This window comes from Carlito syrichta, unplaced genomic scaffold, assembly GCF_000164805.1.
Source record: "Carlito syrichta isolate Samal-C Ts95f unplaced genomic scaffold, Tarsius_syrichta-2.0.1 Scaffold92595, whole genome shotgun sequence".
NCBI lineage: Eukaryota > Metazoa > Chordata > Mammalia > Primates > Tarsiidae > Carlito > Carlito syrichta.
In genome coordinates, this window is record NW_007036691.1 from 122823 (window position 1) to 147449 (window position 24627).

Sequence of the window (24627 nt, forward strand, 5' to 3'; positions counted from 1 at the left end):
TCATAGGGTGGACATGTCCCCAGGCATACACAGTAGTTGGAGCTTTACTCTTATGACAAAAAAATAGCTGCCACCATTTCAAGTCACACGTCTTTATCCTAAATGATCCAGGGAAACAAAAATTTCCTTTCCAATAGTACACACCCAGATTGTGGGATCTCTGTCATCATCCTGAAATGGGTCGTTTGACTAAACCCAAACTAATAACAGCAGCCAAGGGAAGAACACACAGATTGGCTTAGATCAATCATAGCTTAATTCGCGAACTGTGTGTCAGATTGATCCCATACCAAAAGCACATGAAAAATGGGTATGTTCAAGGTACAGTGAGAGGGAGAAAGGGAGAAGTAAAGAATGGATATTGGACACACATTTCCCTGCACCTGTCCTCCACACCTGAGCTCTTCTCTGCATAAAGGCATCTTTCCAGCAAGCCTCCAGTTTCCAGAACTCTTTTAGAGCTATATTTTACAAAATTGCATGGCTCATTTTACTCATGCTACTTAAGAGGGAAAAAAATCCATAAAATCATGACATATTTATTCAACAACTGTCCCAGAATCAGAGTCACGGTACCTGAGGGTCCTCCTTGGTTGGCTCAGAAACAGGTTTTGTGGCTACGGTTTTCCCTGATGAAACATCATGTCAAGGCTGTATCTAGACTCGTGCTCACTGGGCTAAAACCATTACTAATCAAGCTTGGAGATTTAGTCGCTGTCATTACACACAAGATGTGAGACAAAAACTGGGCTAAGCTAAGAGATACCAGCCCAGATTGGCATGTGGATCATTTTCACTCAATTTCCCTCCACTTATGGATCAAAGCTCTCTGAGAATAGCAGTTAACAGGAGAAAATTCCAAAACCTGAGTAGGTCCATCCAGCTCCCAGCTGCAGCCTGGAAACAAAGTAAAAAGACACAGAGGGAATTCCCACCTTCCAATGATCCATCAAGCAATGAGATGAGAAATGAGCGAAACATGATCTGCAGCCCAAATACTATGCTATTGTTGCAACTCCCCAAGTCCACAGCAATCCATGAGCAGCAGTCTGGTATACACAAAATGCACCCGGAATTCGGAGTCTGCATACTTACATTTGACAAATTACTACTTGAGCAACTCACTTGGTATCTCTGAGATTCAACTTCTTCCTTTGTAAAATGGGAACAGCATATCAAGTAGATAACTTTTGAAGTACCTGTCTAATCCACTATTACTCCTCCCACCTGTTCCCCAGTGGGCGCTGCTTTGCAGAGTGCTTCCAGCCGCCACTTTCTACAACAGCTGCAGCCAATTGGACCAAGAGTAAAATGTGGCCAAAACTGGGCCACCTAGATTTCTCTCCCCAATAATATTTAGAATTGGACCCAAAGAGGAACCATTAGTCTCTTTCGGAGTAGTGGGACCATTTATATGTAGAATTGAATTGTTAACAGGCAGACCCACTTGTGCTGGCAGGCAGAAGACTATCTACACAGGAAGATTAAAACCAGGCACGGGAAGGAGCTGAGAGGAGACCAAGAAGGTTGCGACTGCTTTCCAGGCCCTTCCAGAAGCCCAGCTGAGCCACATAAATGCCATATTCTTAAAGTCAGTCTTCTTCAACCCCCTTCTCTTGTTTAAGAGACTGAAGTTGGTTTTCGTTATTTGCAAGCAAAGAGTGTTTATGAACACAATGCTTCACAAAATCATACACTAGTCATACAAACAGAAAGCTGCATCCAAGATGGAAGCTGGAGTCACCATTCTTGTACTGGTCTGTGCAGTACCCAGGGACTGTGGCTGTGATAATTAAATGAAATAATGCTTTATAAATGGAAAGCACTATAAAAATTCACAAAGACAATAGATCTGGACCCCAAAGTGTACTATTTTTAATGAAAGACTCCAATTATTTTGGAGAAGATATTTCCTGACATGGAAAGATGTTTCGCAGTAAGCAAATGGTCAGGTTACCAAAATAGAATTTGTTTCTACCAGGGGTCAACCAAACTTTTCTGTAAAGGATCTGATAGTAAATATTTTAGGCTTTTTGGGCCATATGAGCCCTAACATAACAACTCTATTCTACTTCTGTATTGAGGAAGCAACCACAGATAACAAGCAAACAAACGGATAGACTTGTGTTCTAATAAGACTTTAGTTATGGACCCTGAAATGTGAATTTCATATAAATTTACGTCACAAAATAATATCCTTCTTGTGCTTTTTTCTGCCATTAAAAAATGCAAAGTATAAAATCCACCCTTAGCTGTGGGTTGTACACATACGCAAACCCCCACATACACAACATTGAAAGCATTACTTCAGACCATTGCTTTGTTAAACTCGGGTGTGTCCGTGTGAGTTATGGCCACCATTTGAGCTGTGGCTATCACATTTCCTGGCTTGGGCTCCCTCCCCTACTACTTAGGGGAGGCGAATCTCCTCTCTCTCTCTCTCTCTCTCTCTCTCTCATTTACTTTCTAAATAAATTATATTTTCCAATCTAAAAAAAGGAAAGAAAGCAAGCATTATTTCAAAATATTTAAAAATTTTTACCTTAAGGTGGTGAATTTTGGAAATACTTATTTTCCTCTTTGTGCTCACCTAGATTTTTCTATTTTATACAGCAGGTGCACATTATTTATGGACTTATTTTAAGTAAATTGGGAACAAAAAGAAAGTGGGCTCACAAAATGTAGTTCAAAGGCAAAGAAGGAGGTAGGGAATGGCAGAGTTGGCATGTATCAGCCCTCCAAGGTCCCCAGAACTCCAGCATTCTTCCTGGGAGTTATGCTATCCCAGTCTCACTGGAAACCAAGACTACAGCACTGGCACAAAGCAAGGAGTCCTGTCTAAAATGAAGTACCCATGTCACCACGGAACCACCTCACCAAGGAACCCAGCCTCAGTGATCTAGGCCCCCAATTCCAGAAATTATATTAGGAGTCCCAGCCTAGAATCATAGCATTTTTTGTTAAAAAAAAGAAAAAAACCAAAATGAATGAGCATAATACCTTCTTTTTGAATCCGGCTGGTCAAGGAGTAGTTGAAATTCCTTCAGAGAAAGGAGCTCAAGGGAGCATCCACCCAAACTCTCACCAGGGCCTGAATGCCTCTATGTAGCATCTCTGCCCAGGCCTCAGCCTGTCTCTGCCCACGTAACTTCATAAGTGCAGAGCAACTCAATATCTATGGGTCACCTCCTATGTGCCAGGGGCTATGCTAGGTGCCATCCAAAAGATGTACCTCCTCTGCCAAAGGCTGCAAGTCATGTTCTCAATGTCAGGATTGTTCATGTTCAGCTTAAAGGCTCTCAAATCTAAAATAAAAATAGCAATAATAATAATGGTGCTATACTTGTGGCAGCCATTGTCTCGTTTTGCCTTCTTTTTACCTATGAGTAACCTCAGTTGAGAAACGAAGGCTCAGAAAGGCAAAATGACTTGCCTATGACTATCTGGCAACAGGCAACTGGCAAAGTCAAGATTCAATCACACGTTGCAACTCCAAAGTGACGAAACATCATTAACCTGGGGTCCCTCATGCAAATTAACACCAGGGAGCCTGTTAAAAATGCATACTCTCAGGCTTCGTCCTCAGACCTGCTCATTCTGAATCTGTATTTTGACACAATCCTCAAGTATGCAAAAGAAAATGAAGAAGAGAACAAGATTGATTAAGCATCTGTGGACTAGCCACTGTACCACTTTAACGTGACTATTTTCCTTTTAATCACCAGGATGACTCTGTTTTTATGCCCATTTTATTAGTATATAAGTGGGGGCCTAAGACTCAGAGAAGTTAAATAATTTGCCCAAGATCCACAGCAAGCGAGTGGCAGTCAGAATCCGACCCAATTATTATTATAACATGCTATCCTCTTACTTTTGTGTCAGGCTAAAGGGAATTGGAAAGCCATTTAGCCAGTTTGCAAAAGGCTCAGCTGACCTTTGGGATTTAAGTTAACTAGTAACATCAGAAAGGGTAATTTCTACATTACAAGCTTAAGCTTATAATAAACTACATTAGGAAACAACAGGTATAGGATCCTTAATTGTGTCAACTGGGAATAAGGTGTTTTTTGTTTGTTTGTTTGTTTTTTAACCTCTGTTAGATTAGGGTGTTCAGTTTCCTTATGAGGTATCAACAAGGTGCTGAAATGTCAGCCTTTGAAATCAACAATTTCCTCTTCTCTGATAAAAGTGGAATTAGAAATTCGTCTGAGGGCAACTGCCAAATTCACCACCAGCTAAGGAGAAATGAAAGACTGAATGAACACTGAGAAATGCTAGATCTTTTCAAAACAAGGAAAGACCTAAAACTTTGCACACATCAAGTCAGAAACAAAACATCCTGCTGAGTTGGAGGTTTCAGGATGGTTTGCATCAACTGTGGTCCCTGATTCAAGTGATGAGACATCGCATATCCAACAGCACAAGGAGAGAGGGGAGAAGGCTACCTACCTACTGCATACAGCCCCAGTGACAGAGCCTTGGAGAGAAACACTAAGTGCTGGGGGCCCTTACCCTCGCCCACACAGTCTTGTCTTTTCTTTTGCCTGTCCTGTTCAAAAACTTGTTCTTCTCACCTCAAAAGATGTAAATGTTCAGTAATAGCAATGAAATAAATACATGACTAAATGGTATTGTGGGGTGATTATTCCATGGAAATTTGAGATGTTCTACTGGGGTGTCTCCAAAGCATTCTTGGAGTTGGGGTGGAGATCGGGCCTGCACTTGTCCCTCCCCGCCTGCTTTATATGTTGGGATTCAAAGTAATGTTTGACTTAGAGAAACAATCTCATATCTAAAAAATAAAAAATAAAGTTTGGAAAACTATAGGTACAATAGGAAGAGGATTAATCAAGAAAGAAAAAAGACATTATAATTCTAACACTTCATATTGCCAGTGTGACCTTGAACAAGTTGCTTGACTTCTCTGGGATTCAGGTTCATCACTTATAAAATAGTTTGTTGCGTTAGATTATCTCTAAAGTCCCTTCCAGTTCTAATATAATTTTATTACATCATTTTAATTGCCATCTAATTCTATTGTTTTTTCTTTTTTATGTGTCTTCTGATTTGTTCTAATTTCTTTACAATAAGCATGCATTTTTGTAGAAAAAAATGATCTATTCTCAAAGACATATAAATTAAATTAAACAAAGAATTCTGCTCAAGTCTTCTCTGCATTTGCATTGCTTTTAACAAAAGCTAGAAGAGATGTTTTCCACGTTCTTGCCTGGGGAGAACAGAGTCTAAAGTCATGCTGTAGGGAGAGCTGAGGCTTCAAAAGCAAGTAATGCTTAATCTGTTCTATTTCTGAAGCACAAAATAAAACCAAACAAAAAAGAAAAATAAGCTACCGCTTCTCCAGTGCCAAGTTTCCTCATGCATAAATAGAGATCCATCCAGAAAACAGCATTCTCAGTCAGGTGGGACAAATCCTGTGTGCTTTTGTGGAAAATTCCCTCAGCAAGCTGGCATCAAAGACACTGTCTACAGCTGCCTCCATATATGGCCAGAAAACCACACGAAGGTTGGGAGATGCGTGAGCTCTGCGGGGCAAACGCCCGGGTGAGAAAGCGGCCGCACCCTGATCCCATGGAGTAAACATGGCCGACAGGCCTAGGCCTGATTGTAAGTCCACCCTAGGCAAAACTACTGCAGTTTTCCTGGTCCATCAGCCAGCCCATACCCCAATCCCACCCACTGTGAATCTCGGTAGTGCTCAGTTCCGCTTCCCCGTGGACCTACAGTTAATCCTTTCTCTTCCTTCTTCATCAATAACTCTCCAGGAAGGCACCCATAGCCACAGTCATTTCAGTGTAATTACATGGCTTTCTGTGATACCACTCCCAGGTGATTACGCTTTAATGGAAAGCAAGGAATAGTTTTCTACTTGTGGAATTTCTGGCTGTGGTGAGATTGGTGGGAGGAACCCGGAGCAGGGAGAGCTTCCAGGTCTGCCTGAAATCATACATCAGAACGGCCTCACTCTGCAAGTGCAAAACTAGCCTTGGCTAATCGCATCGCTTGATTCAGTGAGGTGGAATGAACACTCATGGGAATAAAAAAAAGCAGCCTCTTGTCCTAGATCTGTATTTTTGCAGACAACAGAATGAAGTATGTCTGCTATTGGGGGGCCAGATTTGATTTTAATTCTTTAATAGTAACAAGACATAAATTTTAGGACATAAACAGACAGGGCCAGTCACCAACCAAAAGATTTTCATACTTCTTATTCTCTTCAAACCCAAATTATTATTCAAACCCAAATTATTCAAATGCAATGATCAAACAGCATGCAGATAGTACCCACTCTGAGTTTAGTCCCCTCATCCAGAAGACTTCGTGTCCCAAAGCTATGGTCACTTCCTTGGAGACTGGAGAACAAGATCAGAGTAGTTGCAGGTGATGGTACAATAAAGACTCTGGAAGGTCAATTCCCGTTTCCTGGAGTATTCCAACCCATTTAATTTATGTCCTGGAGCAGAGTGACCTAATGCTGAAATCTATTTCTAGATTGGTTTTTTGGTTTTTTGTTTGGTTCGTTGGTTGGATGACTCAGTTTGTTTATGTTTTTGCTTCTTCTTTATTTCAGAAAGGAACAAGTTTCTCCCTGGTCTTATTAAAAGGACAATAGAAGAGGATTTCTAATCCAAAGGACTTCTTCTAAGCAATGAGTAGATATTACTAATTTTTCCTCCATAAAAGGTTTGGAAAGTGTGCCAAGGCTTTGTCTACCTTGCTTAAGGCACAATATTTTAGTTATCACTGATACATATAAAGGCATACATATGATAAATATAAAGATATATACTATATTTAGCAATATTCCTGGTCCTGTAAGAATAAAATTGTGTTACATGGCTGTACTAATGAATCCTTGGCTTCTCTGGGTGGGAGTTTTCTAAGTACTATCTAAAGCGAACTGTCATTAATGTAATAACTTGGGGGATAAATAAATTAACTTCTCTGGGGCTCAATTTCCCCATTTTTTAAAAGGAGGAAATAGAATTAAGTGATATTGAAGGATTCTTCTAGCTTTAATATTCTCCGATTCTGATGGCATGATTCTCGTTTACCTACTATATCATTCAGGCTTAGGTTTAACTTAATGTAGGAGGAAGACTTTTCCCACAAACTATGGCTAAAATGACAGAGAACATACTATTCTATCCCATGAAAGAAATCAGGAGGAGGGCAATCCAGACCAGGCATAAATATCCATGCTGTCAGGGCTCAGACTCCTTTTTTCTTACTGCTCCATGAAGAACGTGGTCCAGAATGGTTGCTGAGGCTAATGCCATTTATCTGCATACCAAGTAGCAGAAATGAGGAAGGGATAAAGAAGCAGTTTCCCAAAAGTTGCCACAGACATCTCCGCTTACATCTCACTGGCCAGAACTTAGATACACCAGTCTGCAAGGCGGGTTGGAAAACAGAGGTATCATTAGGGTGACCATGAGTCCAGCTAAACACTAAACACTTGGAGTTCCGCTTCGAAGGAGGAAGACACTTAGAATAGACAGTCATCTCTGCCACACATACCATAAAGCCATATGCCACACTTTCACTCACCTTTGTTTTCACACCCTTGACCATCCACTCAAACCACTGTAATTACCTGACCCAAAGCATTGAAGAGGATCTATGTCTACTATCCCCGACCCACTTTTAGCAGTAATTTTCCAGCTCACGTAGCAGAGCTTTCTGCTTAGAGTTAAGATCAAGAAAATTTCTTTTTCACTTAGAAAGTAGAAGGTCCTAGAAGATCGCTGTTCCATGCTGCAGAACAGGCCAGATGACCTACAAAATCATTTTTTTGGAACTCGTTACAGATCTGGTCGCAAAGAACCCAAGTCCAGAAACAGGCAAGCTGCTGCTAGGGAAGAAGATTTCCACAGTTGTTTTCATCCTTGGTGAAAAATGGGATGGGAAAGAAATTGCCATTGAGTGGGGTAAGAAGAAACCACTGGCTGGGCTCAGTGGCTCAGCCTGTAATCCCAGCATTTTGGGAGGCCGAGGCGAGTGAATTGCCTGAGCCCGTGGGTTCGAGACCCACCTGGGCAACTTGGTGAAACCTCATCTCTACAATAAAATAAAAAATTAGCTGAGCGTGGTAGCATGCACCTATAGTTCCAGCTACTTGGAAGGCTGAGGTGGAAGGATTGACTGAGCCCAGCAGGTCAAGGTTGCGGTGGCTGGGAGTGTGCCACTGCACTCCAGTCTAGGCAACAGAGGCAGACTCCAACTCAAAAAAAAAAAAAGAAGAAGAAGAAGAAACCACTGGAACCATTTCAACTTGTTCAAGGAAAAGTGTGGGCTACCATGATTACTTAGTGTCCCCAGGAGCCCCTGCAACAAATTGGCAGCCACCTGCCAAATACTTCCCACAGAGCTTTACTGGGTGCTTACATGGAAATTTGGGGACAGAATAGAGATTCAGTTGAAAGAGACTCTCCTTGAGGTGCAGGCATGAGAACTGAGAGAATCACTCCAATGCACTTCAGCCCTTCACTGAGGGCTTATGGCTGGGTGAGGGTCGGGGGACTGAGAGCAGCCTGTGCTTCAACAGCATCCTGTGCTTCCCTGAGGACACTGCACAGGCAAAGGCAGGGCAGCAGAGTGAGGCACAGGGAGACAGAGACAGGACTAAAAAGCAAAGAGAACTCACCGGTGACCCAGCAAGCTGGTAGCCGGGCTGTGAAGTGAAGGGAGCTCTTCTGTGGTCCAGAGAGCTGGTGGCTGGATTACCAAACACAAAAGTGTCTCCAGAAACTCCTTGTACTCAAATCCCAAACCCCACTGAAGGGAAAAATCTGAGGCTGCCACAAATCATTTGACTCCAGGGGTGGAATTAACTAAAACAACAGCAAAGTCCTTCTCCCATCAGCTCACAGTGGTGTGTGGAGCCATCGTGTACTGGCTGGCAAGAGCTGATTGTCAAGTTTTCAGTCATTTTGTGAGGCAATTGTTAAATACTACCCACAATTAAATATTAAATTATATAAACTTACATAAATTAATGACATTATAGAGGTAATAAATACTTTAATCTCATCACCTCTTAATGAGTTTACTATTTTGTGAGGCAACTGTTAAACACTACCCACAATTATATAAACCTACATAAATGAATTTCTTTTTTTTTTTTTTTTTTTTTGAGTTGGAGTCTCACTCTGTCGCCCAGACTGGAGTGCAGTGGTCGCTCCCAGCCACCGCAGCTTCGAACCCGCGGGCTCAGGCAATCCACACACCTCACAGGCTGAGCCACCAAGCCCGGCTATGGCTTACATTTTTAAAGGTAATAAATACTTTAATCTTATCACTTCCTAATGAGTTTACTACACTTTATTATTATATATTCTGAAAGTTAGTTACATGTCTTGTGTCTATATATTTGAAACATTATATCATGATGTACTACTGTGGTTCCTCCAACTGCATGTTCAGTTATGCCATGTTGATGGCTTGAAATTGGCCAGATTTATAGATATCAGAAAATGCTATAAACCAGGACAATTTCTTTCCAGAGATGCAGGTGTTAAACACCAATTAGCACTCCTCTGATAGATGAGATTGACTCGTCCCCCACACTGGCAGCCTAATACACAAAGCAATATGCCTTTTTTTTTTAAGGATAAGTATAACTTACTTCAGCTACCACTGTTCTTTTACACACAATGAATAGCATATACTTTTTAAAAATACAAGAAATGTAAAGAAGCATGAAACTGTAGCCCTTAGTCAAGAGAGAACATAGTAAAAAAGAGGCAGAACCAAATATGGCTCACATATTGAAAACATAAGACCGTAAGTTTAAAAGAATTAAGAAGAACATATTAAGGGATCTAGCAGAAAAGATGAACAAAAGTGGACTATTTCAGCAGAGATGAAAACTACTATATACACATTTATATGTTTAATACATACTTTATATAAAAAATGGAAATATGAAAAGTTAAAAATGAAACATCAGAGATGAAGAATTTCTTTGATAGCTTATAAGAAGACTGACCACAGGAGAGGAAAGAATCAGTGACCCAGAAGACAGGTTAACAGAAATTATTTAAATGGAAGCCGATAGAGACAAAAAGAAAAAAAGAGAGGAAAAAGAAGAAAAGAACACTATAACACTATAGAACTGGGACAATATTAGACAGTTAAAAAAATAGATCATTGAAGTCCCAGGCAGAGAGTATAGAGGAGGAAGCAAAAGAAATATATGAATGAATAATGCTTCTAAATCTTCGAGAATTGATGATGAAACTTCAACCATGAATCCAAAAAACTTTAGACCATCCTTAACAAGACAGATGCAAAGAAAAACACCACACCTAGACACATTATAGTTAAGCTGCTAAAAGCCAAAGATATAGAGAAAAATCTTAAAAGCAGCCAAAGGTGGAAGGTGAGAAAGGAACATCACATACAAGAGAACAACTATAAGAATGATATTTAGCCAGGCATCATGGCACCCACCTGTAGGCCCAGGTACTTGGAGGCTGAGGCGAAAGGATCACCTGAGCCCAGGAAGTTGAGGCTGCAGTGAGTCATGATTGTGCCACTGTACTCCAGCCTCGATAACAAAGTGAGATCCTGACTCAAAAAAGAAAAGAAAAAGATATCTAGCACCTTATTTAAAAAATGTATATATAGAAAGAGATATATAGATATAGATATGGTAGAACACAGTGGAATTTCATTTTTTAAATGCTGAAAGAAGTGGGGAAAAAACTTGTCAACTAGAATTCTATATGCAATGAAAACTTCCTTCAAATATTCATGTGAAATAAGCATTTTTCACATAGACAAAAACCAGGAAGAAAACCAGTCCGTAGCAGACCTGCACTACAAGAAATCCTCTAGGCTGATGGAAAAGGATTGTTGGAGAGAATGAAGTACCACAGAAAAGTTATCCTGATCTACTCCTGCCATTTCCCAATAAACTTCTGGTACTAAGAACTGGCTGACTCTAGAGCCAACAATCTGGGACAAGAACTGAACTGAGCCCCTGATGACTGTACCTGTAGACAGTAGACCTTTATTTTTACTTTCTCACCCTCTCCCCATTTCACAGCAAGAAGCGAGGATTCATAAGCGGACCCTGAACATTGACCATAATACTATAAGAAAGGGATTGGCAGTAATGGGATACTGGCATGGGGGGTGGGACATATAACATCAATATGGGTACCTGATCTCAAACCAGGCAAAGTGGGAACCAAAGGGAAGACCAAACTTTACCTGTAGGATGTCCACTTGTATACCTAATCCTGAATTGTACCCCACATCTTTAAAATTATATATATATGAGAGCATTAATATGGTAGTAAAGTAGTGAAATAAGCTTTTTTGCTGTATTTGGCCAATGTTTTTGGTACAACAATAATCATACTTAGCCTCAATTCACCTTGCTCATCTTAGAACTAAATAAAGGCAACTGGTTGATATCGCCTCTGGAATATTTTAAGAATCCTACATTTCCAGGAAATAATATTCACTGAGTTCCTATTAAGTGCTAGATAATTTCATATATTTTACCTTTTAAACTCTAGAACAAAAACAAAAGCTAAGATTCAAATACAGCCCTGTCTGGTTCTAAAACTGTGTTACTGTGTTCAGAAGTCTCCTTGATGTGGACAATTCCAAGCTTCCCTGCTTTCCTTTCATTTTCCTAGACCTTTCAATAAGCATCTGCCACAGTTTGTTCATTCTGCATTCTTGAAACACTTTAATATTTTGCCTCTGTGCCATGACTCGCTCATGCTTTTCTTCCTACTCCATTAGCTTTTCCTCTGTCTCCTTTCCTGGCTCCTCCTTTTCTTCCTAACCACTCAGTGTTAGAATGTCTCAGAAGCTAATCCTGGGCCTCTTTCTCGGTTTTATCTGTCTATTCCATCTAGGTGAACCCACCCAATGCCAGGGTTTTAAATGCCACATCTGTACTGACAACATTCATATTTCTCCTGGAAATCCACACTCATATCATCACGTCTCTATTTGTCACTTCAGTTTGGATAACTGATTAGGAATCTTTACTTTTATATAATCAGAATAGAACTTTTTATTCCCCAGAAGTTCTTCAGTCTTTTTTAGAGTAAATATAACCACCACCTACCTGATTACTCAGGCCAAAAATCAACTAATTATCTTTAGTTTCTTTATTTCTGTTGTTCCACAATCAATTCAACAGCAAATCTAGTTACCTCATCATCAAAAGAGTCCCAACGACCATTTCTCTTCATCTCTACTTCCACTATCCTAATCTGAGCTCTATCCTAATCTGTCATCTCTTGCCTAGACCACTGCTGTACTTCTAACTGACCACTCTATTCCAGTCTCTCTAAAATCCATTTTCTGTAGAATAGCAAGTGGATGGTTTTTTAAAACATAAATCCAACCAAGTTACTCTTCTATTTAAAAGCCTCCAATGCTTCTACCCTACTTAGAATAAAATCCAAACTCCCTGCCCTAGCTTACAAACCCCAATATGACCTGAGGCCTACCTTCCTCTCTGACCTCACTTGGCACCCACTTCAGTCACCACTGTCCAGTCACACTGGCCTCGCTTCTGTACCTCATACCCACCGAGCTGGTTTCTGTCTTAGTGCCTTTGTGTGTGCCAGTCAATCTTCTGAAATGTTCCTCCCCATGGTCTCCCCATGGATGGCTTCTTATCATTAGGTCTCAGCAGATAAGCTGCTACTTCTGCAGAAAAGTCTTTCTTGATCACCAATCTAGTCACCAAGTTAGATAACATCACATTGTCATATTTTAATTCTGGTACTTATCATTGTTTCTTTATGATAGTGTATGGCACTTATCATTGTCTATTTTCTTGTTTATTTGTCTAGGTCTAAGTCCAAAATTGTTTTGTGATGGGTCTAGTTCACCATTATGTTGGCAGTGCCTAGAACAATGCCTCACACACAGTGGGTTCTCAACAAATGTCTACTGAATGGCTGGAAACAAAGTAAAGATATGAAGGGAGGGAAAATCACCAAAAAGCCTTCACTAAAAAGAAATCATGTGAGCCACCATGTCTTGACAAATCCATGTCAGAGTCTCATTGTTTTAGGGTGGGGTCCCAATGTGAGGGTGCTCTGGAAACTCGCTATTATCTTCAAAGGCAAGTCAAGATTTCTTCTTCCCTCTCCACATATCTTTTTACTTTTATACTTATATGACATTAAAAACAAACATGAAAACACGTATGAGGTGAGACAATTAAGTTCAAGAACTTGCCACCATGCACTTATGTTGGAAGCACTGCGCAAACAACCCAGTAAGGTTTCATAACCTTGGTATATCAGTGTCTCACAACTGTGCTCATGTAGATGTGTGGTGGTGTTTTGCTAAGTGGCATTTGATATTGTTTTTGCATGTTTTTGTGTGCCATCACGAGAATGTCAGAGCATTAGAGTAATGAACACACATTAAATTTCTTGTTAAATTTGGCAAGAGTAGAAGTGAAATCAGGGGCATGTTAGTCCAAGTTTATGGGGATAATGCCATGAAGAAAAAGACAGTGTACAAATAGAGTAAACAATTTTCTGAGGGGTCAGAAAATGTCACTGATGAAGAAAGGTCAGGACGGCCAGTACCGAGTAGAACTGACAGACACGTTGCAAAAATTTGCTGAATTGTGGATCAAAATTGTCAGCTGACATTGAGAAGCATAGCAGATCAAATAAATAATAATAGAGAAACAATTAGGAAAATCTTAACTGAAAATCTTGGCATGGGAAAGGGGTGTGCAAAAATGATCCCTAAGGAGCTCTTGCATCATGACAAGGCACCAGCTCACACATCATAGACTGTGAAGGAGTTTTAGCCAGTATACAAATAATTGTATTGGAACACCCTCCCTACTCACCTGATCTGGCTCCAAATGACTTTTTACGTTACCCAAAGACAGGGAAAATATTGAAAGGAAGACATTTTGATAATATGATAACAGCTCTGATGGTCATTCCAGAAAAAGAATTCCAAAATTGTTTTGTGATGGGTGGACTAGGTGCTGGCATCAGTGCAAAGCTTCCCAAGGGGAGTACTTCAAAGGTGATCATAGTGATACACAGCAATGTGGTACGTAGCACTTTTTCTAGAATGAGTTCACAAAATAAACTGTCAGTCCTCATATACATATTTCCTTTAAGTTTTTATGTATAAGTAGACATTGTTTTCACACAATTGCAACCAAAGAATATGTTATTTTACTAGGTTGCTTTTTGAACTTACTATTTATTACACTAGAAACATTTTCTATGCTACTGCAGATCTGAATATTTTTGTAATATTCATAATGTCTAGCATTTATTGAGAGTTTGCTGTGTGTATAACATTGTTCTAAGCACTAGTATTGTCTTGCTTCACCTGCACAATAACTTACAGTGAGTACTACTATTTCCTTTTGGTTTCATTGCCCCTTCTAGATGAGACATTCACACATGCACACTGTATGTGTGAACCAAGTGTTCTGTACGAAACTGTTGATAACATTGACCGGTATAACTCATATATCCATCAGGAATGGAATGTGTAAATGAATCATAATGCATCTAGTCTGTGTGCACTATAATGCTATTAAAAATAACTAAATGAACATATATAAGATGACACAGAAAAAATAGTGAGGGAAAAAGAATCAGAATAATGTTTATTACGATTCTGGTAATACTTATTTTTTAAAATTATGTGTAGCTAAGAAAAGCATATTGTTTGATTCAGTTTATATGAAATGACCAGTCTATGTAAATTCATAGTGAACAAAGGTAGAATAATGGTCACCAGAGGCCGGGGAGAGGCAGAAAGGGAGAATGACTACTAATAAGTATGAGGTTTCTCTGGAGATGATAAAAATGTTCAAAAATTAGGTAGCGGCACAGTAGGTTACACAGCTTTGTGAGTATACTAAAAACGACTGAATTAAACACTTAAAAATGATAAATTTCATGGTATGTGAGTTATATTTCAATGAATAATATATCTTTAAAGTAACTGAAGAAAAAAGTCATGCCATATTGCATGTCCTTAAGAATAAGGAAGCAGGATAACAGAATACACAGAAAACTGTTGACAGTAGCAAAAGAGAGTTGAGGTAGAAATATGAAATAAATTAAAAGGAGATTTTTTTGGTTCTGTCTCGTTCTAGGTCATTTAAATCATGTTACTTGAATGATACAATTTAACTGAATGTTTTAATTTATTATTGCATACTTTAGTATAATAAATTGAATTAAAAATAATGTCAATAAAAGTTTTAAGTCAAGTAAGTAAAATAGGCACTAATATTTTAGAATTTTGTTAACTCACCAAGGTATAAGATCAATACTAACAACAGATACAATACAAAGGAGACCATTACAAGGTAGTGTTTCTCCACTGTAGTTAGTTCATTGGACCTTTAGAGGCTGAATATTTTCTCTTCCATGGTACAAATAATGATTTTTTTAGATTTCTAGTGGGATTTATATGCAACATTAATGTGTGTGTGGGTGTGGGTGTGTGTGTGTATGTGTGTGTGGGGGTGTGTGGGTGTGTACTTGTACAATATACGTACATATATATTTTCAGTCAACTCTTAAATAATCACTTTGGACAGTGAGGGTAAGGACAACTGAAGTTCATGGAAAATAAAAAACAAATCTGATATCAATATATTTCTCTATTTTTATTTTACCAGAGAATGCAAAATAGAATGCTCAAAACACAACAGTGAGAAAGTAGAGGCATTCTTTGTAGAGTATATATGATTATCTATTAGGAAAATCAACAGAATCTAGAGGCACAGTATTAGAAAAAAAAGAGAGGTTAGCAATGTTGCTGATAGATGATTGACCTACAAAAATCAATAGTGTTTCTAACACCAGCAATAACCAATTAGAAAGTACAATAGAAAATAAGATAAATAACAAAAACTATGAAATATCTAGGAATTAACCTAAGCTACAAAACTCAATATCTTGCTAAAAAACCATTTTAAAATCTAATAGAGGACACAAAAGGTGATCAGAACAAATGGAAAAATCTTCCATGATTTGAGTGAAATTAATAATAATTTTAAAGATGTAAAATTTTTCATTATAATGTGTGAATGCCCAATCAAATTTCAACTTGAATGCCCTTGAGGAACTTATCATATTTACTCAAACGCGCCGAAAGGAAAGAAACAAACAGCCCCATTCAAAAGTGGGCAAAAGACATGAATGGACACGTCTCAGAAGAAGGTATTCAGGTAACCAACAGACACAAGAAAAAGGGCTCAACCCTCACCCATCATCAGAGAAACGCAAACATGAGTGGTTAACAAAAACATTGAGATACCACCGAACCCCAGTAAGAACGGCCATCATTACTAAAACAACAACAGATGCTGGCGAGGATGCGGAGAAAAAGGAGCACTTCTACACTGCTGGTGGGAGTGCAAACTAGTGCAACCTCTCTGGAAGACAGTGTGGTGATTTCTGAAAGACCTTCCATATGACCCAGCAATTCCCCTACTGGGAATATACCTGGAAGAACTCAAATCATTCTACAAAAAAGATAACTGCACACGTATGTTTGTTGCAGCCCTATTCACAATAGCAAAAACATGGAACCAACCATGTTGCCCATCAAAGATGAACTGGATAAAAAAAAAAAGAAAAGGGTGGTACATATACACAATGGAATATTATGCAGCCATAAAAAAGGACAAATATATGGACTTTGCAGCAACTTTGATGGATTTGGAGTCAATCATACTCAGTGATCTATCACAGAAGCAAAGAGCAGAGTACCATACATTCTCATTCATAAGCAGAACTTGAACTATTATAATACTATAAGAAAGGAATTGACAGTAGTGGGAAACTGTCAGGGGAGGAGGGTGGGATTGGCAGTTGAGGGAAACTGCTAGGGGAGGGAGGGACATACCTCATCAACAAGGGTACCTGCATAATCAACATTTGTATGCTTAACCCTGAATTGTACCCCACATCTTTAAAAGAAATTTAATTTAATTTAAATTTAAAAAACAGAAAGTTAAAAAGCAGGCCACCAGATATGAAGATATAAGCCATAATAATAAATAAATAGACCAATGGAACACAATAAGTAGCCTAGAAACGCCATAATGTATTTGAATACTTTATATATGACAAAAGGCAAGTAATGAAGAAAAGATTTGATTGTTTAAGAAAAAGTACTGGAAAACTTGTTTACTAGATGGAGGAAAATAAAACCGAATTACTTCATAACACTATATAAAAAGGGAGACTGTTGATATGTGTAAGATACAAAGGTAGTAGGTAAAACTATGAGATTAGTTTTTTAAAATCTCGAACTTCATAAATATACAAAATAAAATAAAAGCATAATACACTCTGTGGGGGGAAAAAGGTGATTCCTTTGATTGCCTCTGGGTAGTCTGAGGATAATCGTGGCTGTCTAAATCTAAGTCACTCCACAGCCTTTTCAAACTATAAGGATTAACAAAAACAAAGAAAGCCACAAAAAGTCTATTCTTCCAGTTAACTAGAAGACAGAGAACACTAGCTCCCACTGCAAACATCTGTGAAGAGTGAGGGAAGTCCAGGAAAGCTGTGGGAAGAAAGAAAAGGGGAATGGTGTGTCTACAATTAAAGTCAAGTCACTCCCAGAAAGAGAAAGCCAGAACTAATTCTGACAAAGCTTAACAAGAAGTTTAACTACAGGCTTTAAGACGTGCCACACTCAAAGCGGCAGGCTCAGAGAGGCACAGCATCTTAGGGGGAAAGACAGTATGAAATGACACTTCGGAGTCTTGGTGAGGGAAAAAAGAATCACGGAAGAGAAATTGGGGATCCTACAAGACAAAAGAGAGCAAGTTTCCCACTACGGGGCAGGGGAGACACAGACATATATTTATACATTCATGGAAGAGAGATACCCACTGAAAAAAAGGTGCTTCATTACACAGACAGAAAAGAGAGCTCTTGAATTAAATAACTATACTGGGGGGACCCAAAAAAAACAGGAATTCTCTTTTGGAGGGCGGGCCCCTTGAAGTACAGATTTCCCACGCAAGGGAAGTGTTCTAGGAACCCATGGGCACCAGTGTACCGGCTAGAGTGGTTGTGAGAGGCTGTGTTCAGCTTCAGTGAATTTTTTTGGAACATTCTTTAAATGCATTTGCCCATTTCATGACGGGAGATTAACGAGCGCACCTGCCCACACCCTGCTTATGGTTCAACAGTTTTTCACCACAAATGGCATGATCCCATGTCTCACCTTCCCTAGTCACCCGATTTCGCCCCAGCGACTTTTTTGTTTCCCCGGATGAAAAAAGTCCTCACAGGGCAACGTTTTGACAGTGTGGAAGAGGTGAGAAAAGAATCGCAGCAGCACTACAACGTATCAAAACTGCCAAGTTCAAAAACTGTTTTGAGCGGAAAAAGCTTCTTGATAGGTGTGTGGCATCAAATGGAGAGTATCACTTTGAAGGTGACTGAAGTTTAAACGTGTAAGAATAAATATACAATATTTTATAAATAAATTCCGAGTTTTGGGAGGGTCTCCCAAAGTAATCTCTCCACGTCACCATCCTCTTCCACAACATAAGGACTGAAAAAGAGCTACATCTATCGAAAGCTACTGAATGAATAAAATTGAAACTTAAAATTTAAGCGTTCAAACTCATTAATTTCTCCCACACCACCCCCAAAGCAAAAGAAACTGTAGCACAATAGTTCAAATAAGCATGCAAGACTATAAAAAACACCTTAAATCAGATAATCAAAATCTAAGGAATAGAAATGGACATAAAACAAGAAGAAATTGCATATGAGTTGATCAAAAGAAATGGAAGAAAAGGGAATTATCTCAGAAATAAAAAATTAAGGCCAGGTGCAGTGGCTCACACCTGTAACCCCAACACTTTGGGAGATTGAGGTGGGAGGATTGCTTGAGGCCAGGAGTTAAGACCAGCCTGAGCAACATAGCAAGACCCTGTGTTTACATCAGATTTTTTTAAATGGCCAGTTGTTGTGGCACATGCCTGTAATCCCAGCTATTCAGGAGGCTGAGGCAGAAGAATCATCTGAGGCCAGGTACTCAAGGCTGCACTGAGCTATTATCATGCCACTGTACTCCAGATTGGGACACAGAGCAATACCCTGTCTCTGAATAAACAAATAATAAACAGAATTTTTTTAAAGTAATGAAAAATTAAGTTACAATTTACCTTAGGAAGATTATATTCAAGTGATCATTTAATAAAAGAAAATGAAGAAAAACAGGAAAACAACTAAGATAATAAAAATAGGATAAAAATATTAAAAGATTTAAATGAAAGACTAGCAAAGAAGATCCAATTATACATAACTGGACTCTTTGGAAAAAACACAATGAAATAGAACTAATATTTGAAATTATAATTTAAGAATACATGAAGAAAATTATAGAAAATCTAAATCCACATATTAAGTGGGCCCACCAGAAAATTCACCCAGAATAGTCAACCCTCAGATATATTCTAATAAAACTATTAAACTTTAATGATAAAGTTTAATAAATTTGAAATGATAAATTTCCTCAGGTGTCCAAGTAGGCAAAAAAAAAAAACCAAAAAACTTACAACGACAAGAGAATTCCATTAGCATCAGACTCCTCAGGAACAACATACAAATCAACACAAGAAGCAATCAGCATTTGCAAGAAATTCAAGAGAAAAAAATATGAATGGAGGATTTTATATCCAACTAAGCTATTCTTCTATATCAAGGCCATAAATTAAAAATAAGATAAAAAACACGCAAGAATTTGGAGAATCCTGTATTCATGAGATCATCTTGAAGAATCTACTAAAAGATGTGTTTCGTCCAACTAAGTTATGACTGAGGAAATTCAGGTAAAGGAGTAATAAAGAGAATTTAACACATTTAACCTAAGACTAAAGCAACAGTAGAAACAAGAGTAGAGGAATAATATAAAATGTCATATGTTATGATAAAGTAAAAATAATATGAATAAAAAGTGGAAGAGAAAGGAGAGGGAAAGTGAAAAGTAGAATAAATTGGTTGATTGTTGTATAGAAGCAGTTCTCAATTTTGGGCCTCTGAAAACTTTCACTTCTAAAAGTGTTGAGGGCTTCAGAAAATTTGTGTTTATGTGAATAATATCAATATCTTCAATATTAAAAATTAAAACTGAGAAGTTTTAAAAATAATAATAAACGTATTGCATAATAAAATCATTTTTTTAGTGTTTCTGATACATTTAATGTTTCTTTTTTTTTTTTTTTTTTTTTTTGAGTTGGAGTCTCACTCGGTCGCCCAGACTGGAGTGCAGTGGCCGCTCCCAGCCACCGCAGCCTCAACCTGCTGGGCTCCAGCAATCCTTCCGCCTCAGCCTTCTGAGTAGCCGGAATTACAGGCACGTGCTACCATGCCCGGCTGATTTTTTGATTCATTGTAGAGAGGAGGTCTCGCTGCCCAGGCAGGTCTCGAACCCGTGGGCTCAGGCAATCCACTCACCTCAGCCTCCCAGGGGCGCGGGATTACAGCCACCAAGCCTGGCTTAATGTTTCTTTTTTAAAAAAAAATTTATTTTAAAGATGTGGGGCACAATTCAGGGTTAGGTATACAAATGTTCATTATGCTACCCTTGTTGATGAGGTATGCTCCCCCTCCCAAAATCAATTTTTTAAAAAAGAGTCATTTTGCATTTTTGCAAATTCCTTTTAGGGCTGGTTCAATGGAAGACAGCTGGATTTTCATATGTGCTTCACACATTTTATCAGTCACCAGACAATGATATTATTACATATCATGTAGCTTCTGGAAATTTTTCATGTGTACTCATGAGAAAAAGGGAGTGGAAAAGTAAAATAATATTGTAGTGTTACTATGAAAAAAGTTTTGACCTCACAGATTCTATGAGTGTTTTCAGGGACTCCCACTGGACCACTGTTTGCAAACATATATATTGTAAAGATAAAAAGGAGAAGTCAAAGGATGCATCAGAACCTGCAAAACAGATAATAAAGGCTAACCAGTGGAGAAAGGAGTTTTTAAAAGGTATAAGTACAAAAGTTATCACTAAACCCAATCCTAATACCAAAAGAAATTTTAAAAATTAAAGAGCAAAGCAAGCATATCATGTAGAGAAATAGAAAATAGAATAAAATCACATAGTAATTATATAGTAATTATAACAGAAATAAAATGACAGCATATAGACCAGTTAATAATTATTAATAATCATATTAATAATTAACTCAAAGAAATATTAAAGTCATGAAACATGAGTCACACATTAAAAATGTTATTCAGAAAGGCCAAATCTAAGGGGATGAAAAAAGGCAGTCAAATAAAATTAATAAGAAAGCAAGGTCTCCAATCCTAATACTAGATGTGGTAGAAGGCAAGTCAAAAAAAAAAAAAAAACTTAACATTAATACTAAAATAAGTAATTCAAAACAGAGATAGAAATTTAGTCCAGGAATATATCTATGCACCAAATAATCAAGCAACCATCTTTATAAAGCAAAAACTATAGGAGAAACAAGTATAAATATACAGAAGCGCACTAATACTAGACTGTAGTGTTCTACTCCTAATATAACACAGGTTAAGTAGACAATTTATTATAAAAGACCTATCAACATTCTCAGTAAGACAGATCTTATAGAAACATATCAAACATACCCTGATAAAAGAAAATGCAAGCCAGGCTCGGTGGCTCAGCCTGTAATCCCGCGCCTTTGGGAGGCTGAGGTGAGTGGATTGCCTGAGCCCGCGGGTTCGAGACCCGCCTGGGCAGCAAGACCTCATCTTTACAATAAAAATTAAAAAATCACCCGGGCGTGGTAGCGCATGCCTGTAATTCCGGCTCCTCGGAAGGCTGAGGCGGAAGGATCGCCGGAGCCCAGCAGGGCGAGGCTGCGGTGGCCGGGAGCGGCCACTGCACTCCAGTCTGGGCAACAGAGTGAGACTCCAACTCAAAAAAAAAAAAAAAAAGAAAATGCATTTTCCTCTCAAGTACACTTGGAACTTTTACAAAATTGATGAAATATTAGGTAACAAAGAAAGTATTGGTAAGTCATATGGAGAAGAAATATTACAAACAACACTCTCTGATGATAACACAATGAAATAAGGAATAACAATATTTGGAAATTTTAAAAATTCACCAGTTATGGTGGCGTATGCCTGTAATCTCAGTACTTTGGGAGGCCCAGGAAGAAGGATCTCTTGAGTCCAGTTTAAGACCCGCCAAGGAAACATAACAAGACCTCATCTCTACCTAAAGTCAAAAAACAGGAGGTCAAGGCTGAGGTGAGTCATGACTGTGCCACTACACTCCAGTCTGGGTGACAGAGTGAGACCCCCAACCACCCCCCCCAAAATTACCTGAAGCCCCAGCTACTCAGGAGGCTGAGGTGGAAGAATCACCTGAGCCCAGGAGATCGAGACTGCAGTGAACTGTGATTGTGCAGCTGCACTCCAACCTAAGCGAAAGAATGAGATTTCGACTCAAAAAATAATAATAATAAAAAATTAAAAATCACCTGGAAACTACATTTCTTTGTCTTAAATCTTGAGTAAAAGAGGAAATGCAATCCTAAATTTTGAAATTCCTAAAATATAATAATAATTAAATACTACATAACAGAATCTGTAGAATACCTTTAAGCAGTAATTAAAAGAAAGCAATGTATATCAATTAAAACAAATTAATTAAGTTGCAAACTAAAAGTGTTTTTAAAAGAACAACAAAGTTAGATAAAAGAAAGCACAAAGAAGGAAATAATAGATAAAAAATGAAAATTAATGCAGTCAGGAAGAAAAATTCAGCAAACCTAATTAATAAATTAAAATCTTGGTTCTTTGAAGAATATTCATAAAGTAGACAAATCAGTAGCTCACCTAATCAAGAAACAAGAGGAGCAAGCACAAATTTATAAAATAAAAAATGATTAAAAAAGAAAAGGCTATTGAAACGAAAGAAAACTTTAGAATCATAAAATTACTATGCACAACTCTCTGCAAATAAATTTAAAAACCAGTATCAAATGAATAATTTTTTGAAAAAATATATTTTCCCAAAATTTACTCAAGTAGAGTTAGCAAACTTAAAAGGACCAATTTTTATGGGGAAGAAAAGAAATTTCTCAAGGCTATTCCAGACCAAAAAACACAAGCAAATTTTACCAAACTATCAATAACCAGATAGTTTCACGGCTACACACATTTTTCAAAACTTAGAAAATGAAAGAAAAGGCCCACACTTTACCAGTCATACACCTAACCCTGAATTGTATGCATATCTTTAAAATACAAATTTTTTTAAAAGAAAATGAAGTGAAGCTTTCAAAATTATTTTATATAGCAAACATAATATGGATACTTAAATCTGGTAGTCCAAAAAATGTTTAAATAAAACTACACGTTAATACAGCTTCATGCAAAAATAGTAAATATTTACTTATTTATTTATTTTTGAGTTGGAGTCTCTGTCGCCCAGACCGGAGGGCAGAGGCCGCTCCCGGCCCCCGCAGCCTCGACCCGCTGGGCTCCGGCGATCCTTCCGCCTCGGCCTTCCGAGGAGCCGGAATCACAGGCAGGCGCTACCAGGCCCGGCTGATTTTTTGATTTACTGTAGAGATGAGGTCTCGACGGCCCAGGCGGGTCTCGAACCCGCGGGCTCAGGCAATCCATTCACCTCAGCCTCCCAAAGGCGTGGGATTACAGGCTGAGAGAGCCCGGCGTAAATACTTACTAACAAACCGAATTCATCACCACACTGTGAAAGTAATACATAATGATCAAGCAGAGTTTATTCCAGGAATGCAAGGTACATTTAATACAGGCAATCCATGAATGTAAATTACACACACAAACACACACACGCACACTCCATGATTCTGAAGCCATGATCTAACTCAACATCAGAACACTACACTTACACCCCCAAGGCGGTCCCAATAATCCCCATCCCCATGTATTCACTCCTTTGTATAGACCCTCTACGTTGAAGAGTCCTGGTCCGGGTATCCGTTGGAATATTGTGGAAGTAATGTTATACAACAACCAATGTTACGTTACGAAAGTAATTGTAGATTCCACCTGGTTCTCTCTCGGATGATTTGTTCGGCGTAAGCCAGCTGCTATGCTGTGAGGACCCACAAGCAGCCCACAAAGAGGACCAAAGGCCAGCACCAATTTGCCGTCTTGAAAGCACCAACCAAGCCTCAGCCACCACCATGACTGCTGCGTCCTAAGAGACCCCCAAGATAGAGCCAACGACCCAGCCAGGCTGCTCCCAAATTCCTCCCCTACCGAAGCTGTGTGAGATTATAAATGTTGTTTCAAGGGGTGATTTGTTGTGCCGATAGAAATCTGCATGAGAAAACCTTAAAATCACCACTGACCGACAGAAGGGCAGCTTTGTTTGTTTGTTTGTTTGTTTGTTTGTTTGTTTGTTTGTTTTTGAGTTGGAGTCTCACTCTGTCGCCCAGACTGGAGTGCAGTGGCCGCTCTCGGTCACCGCAGCCTCGACCTGCTGGGCTCCGGCGATCCTTCCGCCTCGGCCTTCCAAGTAGCCAGAATTACAGGCATGCGCTACCACGCCCGGCTGATTTTTTGATTTATTGTAGAGATGAGGTCTCGC

The 24627-nt window shown here is 38.8% G+C and overlaps 1 protein-coding gene across 1 annotated transcript in view; it reads right to left on the reverse strand.

The window, feature by feature from the left end:
- Nucleotides 1-523: 523 nt before the first annotated feature.
- The window catches only part of PRELID2 (PRELI domain containing 2), a 122302-nt gene continuing 98198 nt past the window's right edge, over nucleotides 524-24627 (reverse strand). The window contains exon 6 of the mRNA XM_021713225.1: nucleotides 524-897. The gene's annotated coding sequence lies outside the window, so the exon portion shown is untranslated. The remainder of the gene's footprint in view (nucleotides 898-24627) is intronic.